The sequence below is a fragment of the Trachurus japonicus genome, chromosome 20 (assembly GCF_045865225.1).
Source record: "Trachurus japonicus isolate A0001 chromosome 20, Traja_1.0".
NCBI classification, from domain to species: domain Eukaryota; kingdom Metazoa; phylum Chordata; class Actinopteri; order Carangiformes; family Carangidae; genus Trachurus; species Trachurus japonicus.
The window spans coordinates 17,889,035-17,897,024 of record NC_140926.1 but is presented as its reverse complement, the minus strand read 5'-3'; positions in this window follow the sequence as shown (position 1 = coordinate 17,897,024).

Genomic DNA, 7,990 nt, shown 5'->3' with positions numbered 1-7,990 from the left:
CTACTGGTGAGCAGTGCAGGACATGAACACGTCCACACACACAAACACTATCCCTGAATCCAGTGTAAAGTTTAATGAGAAATGCTTTCAGAAGTTTGTTTGTTTCATCCATCTGTTTTCCAGGATTCAACCAAAAGGTGGTGACTGGAAGTGCATCAACCCACAAGCAGAATGGATCAAAGAGCTCCAAGAGCTGATAGCACAGGTGAGAATCAGCCAACACAGCTGCTGACATGCTCATACTCAGTCAATTTCAACTTCTTCTTTCTTTTTTTTGACTCTCTCTTTGCAATTCTCGATCACAGGGAAAAATAGAGTGTCCTGATATGTTTGGCGGTGCGCCCATATCTGAAGTCCTGGATGCGGAAGAGGAAGAGGAAGAGGAAGAGGAAGAATAAACACGTTGCAGCAAAGCAGCTTCTCTCAGCATGTTCTGACTTAGGCTACTTTTTGCTCTGCTCATAAAAATCTCTTTTTAAAGTTGTTTAAGTGAATAGCTTTAAAATCCATTCTTATGACATAACTTTCATTTGACAGCTACAAACCAGAGATGGAGGATTCACTGTTGAACTTGCAACCAAAAATAAAAAGCATCACATGAATTTCAAATGTAGCTGACTCATGTTTTGTGTATTCCTTGTTAATATCACAGAGTCACATCATATAAAATGGTCATATATGTTTCCAAAACCCAAATATATTCAGTTGGAAATCACCACAGTGAAGAAAATGCCACCAAGGAAGGTACTTTTGGTACTTTTGGTACTTTTATTAAAAACAATTACATGATTATTAAAAGTTGCTTGTTAATGTTCTGATGATCCCCTAATTGAACTAATCAACCAAATGTCAATAGGGATCACTACAATTTAGTTTGTAGGTTAGATTCAGATTCAGAAAACGTTATTTATCCTAACAAGGAAAATTCCGCCCAGTCTGTAATCAAATCAAATCAAATCAAATGAACTTTATTTGTCCCGCAAGGGAAATTTGTCTTGGGCAAGTAGCGCCGTAAGAAACAACTGCCTTGTACATATACATACATACACACCAGAATATACAACAGTAACGATGGCAAACATACACCAAGAAAAGAGAAAGAAAGAAAAGAAAGTGAGTGCAATAAATAGGTTAAAATACTTATAATACAAAGTTCAGATAAAAACAAGAGATGTCGTCAATTTGAGGCTTCCATTGGTCACGTCGAGAGCAAAGGTAGACCTGGGTGCATAAGCCTCTACCTGGGGGGCAACACAGGGCCAGCAGGTGGACAGGCAAACCGATTCAGATTCAGAAAATCTATTTATCCTTACAAGGAAAATTCCTCTGGGTAAGGCCCAGTCTATAATCACAACACAACCACAGCTCAATGCAACGCAACGCAACGCAACGCAACGCAACGCAACGCAACGCAACACAACACAACACAACACAACACAGCACAACACAGCACAACGCAGTTATGCCAGAGGCAACAGATAAAAACATTCAGATCAATACAAGGAGCAACAATAAGTGTCATGCTTTCATGCTTTGTCACATCCTTGTTACATGTCCACTTCCTGTGAGCTTTCCTGCCTCCTTATCAGCCGCACGCCTGTTTGTAATCCTGGATCAACCAGTTGGTAAAGGTACTTTACTTGGCACATTCACTCCAGTGTTCCAGACCCACCTTTCCAGGTTCAATGTTCCTCAGCTCCCAGCTCTCTCACGCTCTCCTGTTCCTGTGTCCTTGACCTTTAGTTTAGTATTTTGACTTGTTGATTACATTTGCCACCCACTGCGGCCTTCAGTCTGATCTCTGCACTTAAAGCCTGGTTCATTACAACACGGTAAACAAAACCAAAAAGCAGAACGCATTTCAAAAAATACACTGGGATAAAAAATAAGACCATAGAGATGTCACATTTTTACAATTTAAAAGTCTGTTTAGATAAAGATGTGTTTTGCTTATTCTACATTAATTTGATGATTTTACATGAATAAATATTTGTTATAAGCTTCAGTCTTAAGTGCACAAATGCAATAAATGAATTGATAAATTAATCACAATTAATCATGATACAGAAAAAAAATCGTACATTTTTTTAATTGATTGACAGCCCTAATATAATAGGCTGCTTATCATGGGTCTGAGAAGTCACTGTTCAACCTGAAACCCCATCAAAATAGGACTACAGTTTTTCTCGATTGTTTACACACAATTTCTGGTTCTTGAGGCACAATGGTCTCAACATCTAACTCATGCACCGACCCCCTGAACCAAGTCTGCTAAACTACAAGCACAATTCCTGCTTTGCAGTTCTATAACACACTTTTTTCAAAACACTACACACAATTCTCTGCATTTGGCACAATTTTCATGATGAAAATCTCTTGTTTACACGAGTAACACACTGATATTCAATATTCTAAAGTTAGTTTCCCTACTATGCACACTGACTCATCACATGGGTAAACACCTGTCACACAGTTTTACAATTAGCAATCAGAGCTTTAGCAAAAAAGGGCAGCATAACAGGCAGTGATGGACTGACACCAAAAAGAGAGAAACCAAACAGAGAGAGAGACCACACACACACACACACACACACACACACACACACACACACACATATATATATATATATATATATATATATATATAGCAGTGATCATAATGATGATGAGAAAAGAAAATGCATTGATCACCAAAATTGCATGTTGATGCAAGGATTTGAACCCAGACTAGAACAAAGTTTAGACTACAAAGAGGGCTGCTCTACTAGGTGAGCCACATGTTACAGTAATCTCATCCCATCAAAATTATGTGTTCAGTCTTTCAAAATTGTCCGGCCATTACTGTAACCAGCTGACCCCGACCGACTCTTTTTTTTTTTTGTGGTCACATCAGCACGGCTGCATCGTCACACGACCACCTCGGTCGCGTCTTCACGCATTTCATTTGTTACGGTGCATTTGAGTGTTCTGAGTATAAAAACAATATTCTAAAATATTTTACAATACATTTATATAGCCTACTGTCTGTAGTTACTGTAAAAAAAAAAAGAAAAAGAAAAGAAAAAAAAAAGTCATTATGATGAATGGAGTAGAAGTGTTTTCCATTCATCCTAGTGTTTTACACTGAGCACATCAGTGTTCAACTGGTTCTTATAAATGTCTAGTCATATGATGGTTTGTGTGTGTCATTTGAGACTAAAATAGCATTTTGAGAATAAGTAACATTGTTTTGAATGTAAAGTTTCATTTTGCAGGAGAAGTGAGGGGTTTTGCTCTGTGTGTGTTTTTTTGGATTTGTGTGTAGAGTTCTGAGAGTATGAGGCATGCTTTCAGAAAATGTGTGTAAACAATCAAGAAAAACTGTAAACTAGTATGAGATTTTTAGAACAAACATGAACATTTAGGGACATAACGGACCAATTACACAACCCACTGAGGTGTGTGCCAATCAGAAGTGTGTCTTCTTATCTCCACATAAACTGTCACCCCCCACAATGAAGAACTAAAGACCATTTCAGAGGTGGTTCCCCTTTATATAGGTATATAGAGCACACCTCTGTGGTGCACTCACCACTTGACTGGGAAGAGCCTAGTTAGTCAGTGATTGAAGAACTAAGCAGATCCAGAGTCAGTGTTTGTGCCGTGCAGCGACTGAAGATGTGGACGCCTCTCTCTGCCAGCCGCTGCATCCTCCTGCTCACCCTGGGAGTCGTGATGCTGCTCTCTGAATCAGGAGGTACACTTCCTCTTTGTGGTGTTTTACCACTTGTTTTTGTATCTTTTTACTTGAATAACTTCTTGAATAAGACGTTTTCGAATAATTTAAATTACTAATTTGGAAAGTTTTACTGACTCTGAGTAAACTGCTTCATTTGTTAAAAATCTAAAAGTCTGATTCATCCACCAGGTTTGATCCAAGCATGAGCTTCAAAACACAGTGAGACAACTAAAAACTTCAGCTGAGAAATTCTCGGCTCAAACAGCATCAAGTTGATTTCAACATCAAAGACAAAATTTAAAAGAAAATCAAAAGAACAGTAGAGCTCAGCAGTTTGAGAAACATGAGGTTATCTTTTAGATTCAGTCTCAGCAGAGACATTTCTAATTAAAAACATTGTCAACTTCCTATCAGTACATCTGAACCTGTCCTTTGACCTTTACATTCCTCTGAGGTTACATATTTTTTTGTGTTACTACTTTAATAAATCTAAATCAGATAATGTCATTCTTGAATAATGGCAGCATCTCTCTCTCTTTCTGTTTGTGTGTTGATCTGTTGCCACAGCGCATGACCATAACTGCTGTTTAAAAGATGACCTTAAGATGCACAGGTTTAAACTGGAGAGTATCGAGAATTGTTGGGTTCAGACTGAAGACGTGTGCCCCAATCGTGCCTACTGGTGAGACACACATAAATACTGTTCCTCAGTCAAATCTTTCTATCATCATCTCATCTGCTGAAAATAACTGAAAACCTCATCACTTTGTCACCAGAGGCCTGGAAATGAAAAATGTTTGATTCCCAAAACTAAAGATGTTGAATGAGAAGTGCTTCAGAGGTTTGTTTGTTTCAGCCCATTGTTTCCTGTTTTCCAGGCTTGAGCTGGTGAATGGTGACGAGGCGTGCATCCATCCAGACGCAAAATGGATCAAGTGGCTGATAAGAAAGGTGAGAAGCAGCTTCCACACAGCTGCTGTGACATGCTGATGACAATAAAACAGATCATCACTTCAGTCAATTTCAACTTTTTGTTTTGCCTCTGTCTTGTCAATGTTCGACCACAGAAAAAAATAGAGTGTCGTAATCTTCACGACCGTTTGCCCATTGAAGTCCTGGACGAGGACGAAGAAGAGGAAGAAGAAGAGGAAGTGGAAGAATAAACACGTCGCAGCAAAGCAGCTTCTCTCTGATTAACTATTTGCTCTGCTCATGAAAATCTCTTTAAAACCCATTCGAATGGAACAACTTTATTTGAAAGCTACAAATCAGAGATGGAGGATTCACTGTTGAACTGGCAACCAAAAATAAAAAGTAGCACATGGATTTCAAATGCGTTATGTGTTTTTTTATGATCGCTATAACCTGTTTTTCAAAACTGTTAACACAGTTACCACAACATCAGCTTGTGTGGGCTCTACAATTAACACATTTCTTGTTACTGTCATACAAAATTTGTTTTAACTTCACAAAGCACAATAAGCGTTTAAATTTAAAAACTTTAAAAATTCCAACCAAAGCAACAGTACACGCTACAGTTTTGCATCTTTCACCAAAGTGTAGCCCAGATACTGCTGAAACTTTTGTCCACTTGAACTCCTTACAAATTATGAAGTCCATCTCTGTTTTTTTCAAAAACTGTAAAACTTATAAAACCTATCTCCTCCCACATTTTTTGCTCAATTGACACCAAACTTGCTACAGAGTATCTCCAGACCGTCCTCCACAAAACTTGTTTCTCGGATTTTTGATTTATCAAAAATTGAGCCTACAGTGCATGAAAACGTTTGACTGTAAAGAGTACTGTAAACATATCCCATACAATTCTTGCTAAATACATTTTCAATCTTCCTGAAAAAAATTGAGAATATTTTGGAGTCACGATTGATGAAGTTTGGCAAATATCAGAATTTTATCTCAAAAACTGAATTTTCTAGACCATTTTGAATTCTGCTCTCATGGGAACAACTGCAGTCAATGTAAGAGTGGCATTTTTAAACATCATATTTTCTCTTATGAAGCAAAACACTTATCATTAAAAACAAATCACCAACATTTCCATGCTGTCAAGATGCAATTTATGTATTATCAGATTTTTGTTTAGATAACAGAATTCCTGACATTTTGACAATTTTAAAATCTGCCTTGACAACAGCTGCCCAGACTTTGACTCCCTGAGTGGATAAATGAGTTCTCTCTGGTAGTCAAGCAGGCAACAACGGAGAATCTGCCTCCCGCAATCGAACGGGTGGGCAATTTCTAATTTGTTTTTTTGACTTGGTAGACATCTCTAGTGAACAGTTTGGCATGATAACCATTGCAAACAGGTAGCTTAGTGGTGGTTATCATGTGTTGAATAGGTGGACCGGTAGAGTGGAAACTTGAAAACTGTGTATAGTGCTTGTTCGGTATTATGCTGTTTGTTGACCACTCAGTGCCTAAATCACTTCAAGGATGTTTTTCCCTTTTATCAAGACCCTACTGTAATAATAATAGACTCACCTCAGAAATATGTGAATGAAAATGTGATAAAAATTAGAACATAGGCCTACACATGAAATAGCCAACGTTTTTAGAGTGTTTTACTTTTCATGCAATAACAAGAACAAACAAATATTTTTTTACACAATTAAAATCAACTAAAGAGCTTGCTCCTTCTGTCACAAATAATGTGGAGCATACTGCCAGTACAGTATTTCAAGTGTCCCTCTGTCAATGACCTACGCCTGGCCAACAACCTGAACGAGTTCTACTGCCGCTTTGAAAGACAATGGGACAGACCTGATATCCCCCACACCTCCAACCACCAGCCATCGATCAGCAACAGCTCCTCCAAACCTGGATCACCTACACAGCCCCACACCCAAGTGCCACCCTCCCCCACACCTCTCACACCTCTCTCCATCGTAGAAATCAAATCAAATCAAAGAAGGAGAGGTGAGGAGACTGTTTAAACGGCTGAACCCGTGCAAAGCTGCAGGCCCAAACTCTAGCCGTTTTCCTACTAACATCAGCGGGTCGACGCAGGTTTTTTAAATGCGGGTCGACCCGCTAACAATCGGCATTTGGCTTCTTTCCCATTGACCAAAATGAGCCGGGTCTGTCTGTCTAACCCCCGCATAAAACAGTCGCCCCGCTTTCATTCGCAGTGCGAGAAACACCGTGTCATGCCCCAGCCGCCCGCCACGGAGGACAGCGAGTCTGCCGCGGCCGCCTTATGATGGACGTCCGCGGCACAACATGTCAGTTAAACAGACTGTCGCTTCTTTTTTTTCAATCTTTTTTGGTCAGTGTTCTTTGATCTTTAAATCCCAGTCTTGAATGCAAGCAGAGCTTTGTTTTGGTAGCCTACGTGAGACGCGACTGGTACGATGATGTGGCATCACGTAACGCCCAATGTCATCACATAAATTAGCGGGTTGAGCCGGGTCTGGTGTTCCCACTGCAAGCCGATCAGAGTCGAGCCGATTGAAGGCGATTTTAACCCGCGTCGCTTGCCGAGTCATTTGACGCGGGTCGACGGGGGGGCATACATCAGTCCGATTGAAAAGTCCGACAGCTCATTTCTCCGACTACCCATTCTACAGTGTTAAGGTTAGGTTTAGGGTAAGGTTGAGAGTTAGGGCTACTTAAGTCGGAGAAATGGGAGGTCGGACTAATGGACTCAAAAATAAAGAAATGTATGGTCGGAGAAATGGGTAGTCAGACAGACGTGCCGGGTTGACGCGGGTCGGTGCGTTTATGGGTTTAAAAGGGTTTTTTGGCCAGTGGGAAAGGGGTATAAGTCTCCCCCTCCACCCTGAAGCACTGAGCCAATCAGCTGTCTCCGGTGTTCACACACATTTTTAACACCTCACTGGAGAACTGTCATGTGCCAGCTTGCTTCAAGGCCTCAGCCATTGTTCCAGTTCCCAAAAAGACAAGGATCACTGGCCTTAATGACTACAGACCTGTTGCTCTGACTTCTGTGGTCATGAAGACTTTTGAGTGCCTCGTCTTGTCCCACCTTAAGGACATTACAGTTCACCTACAGAGCCAACAGATCTGTAGATGATGCTGTAAACATGGCCCTCCACTAGCACCTGGACTGGATCCTACGCCAGGATACTGTTTGTGGACTTCAGCTCTGCCTTCAATACGATCATCCCAGCTCTGCTCCGTGACAAGCTCTCCCAGCTTAATGTGCCTGACTCCATGTGCAGGTGGATTACGGACTTCCTGACTGACAGACGGTAGTTCGTGAGGCTGGGGAAGCATGTCTCTGACACCCAG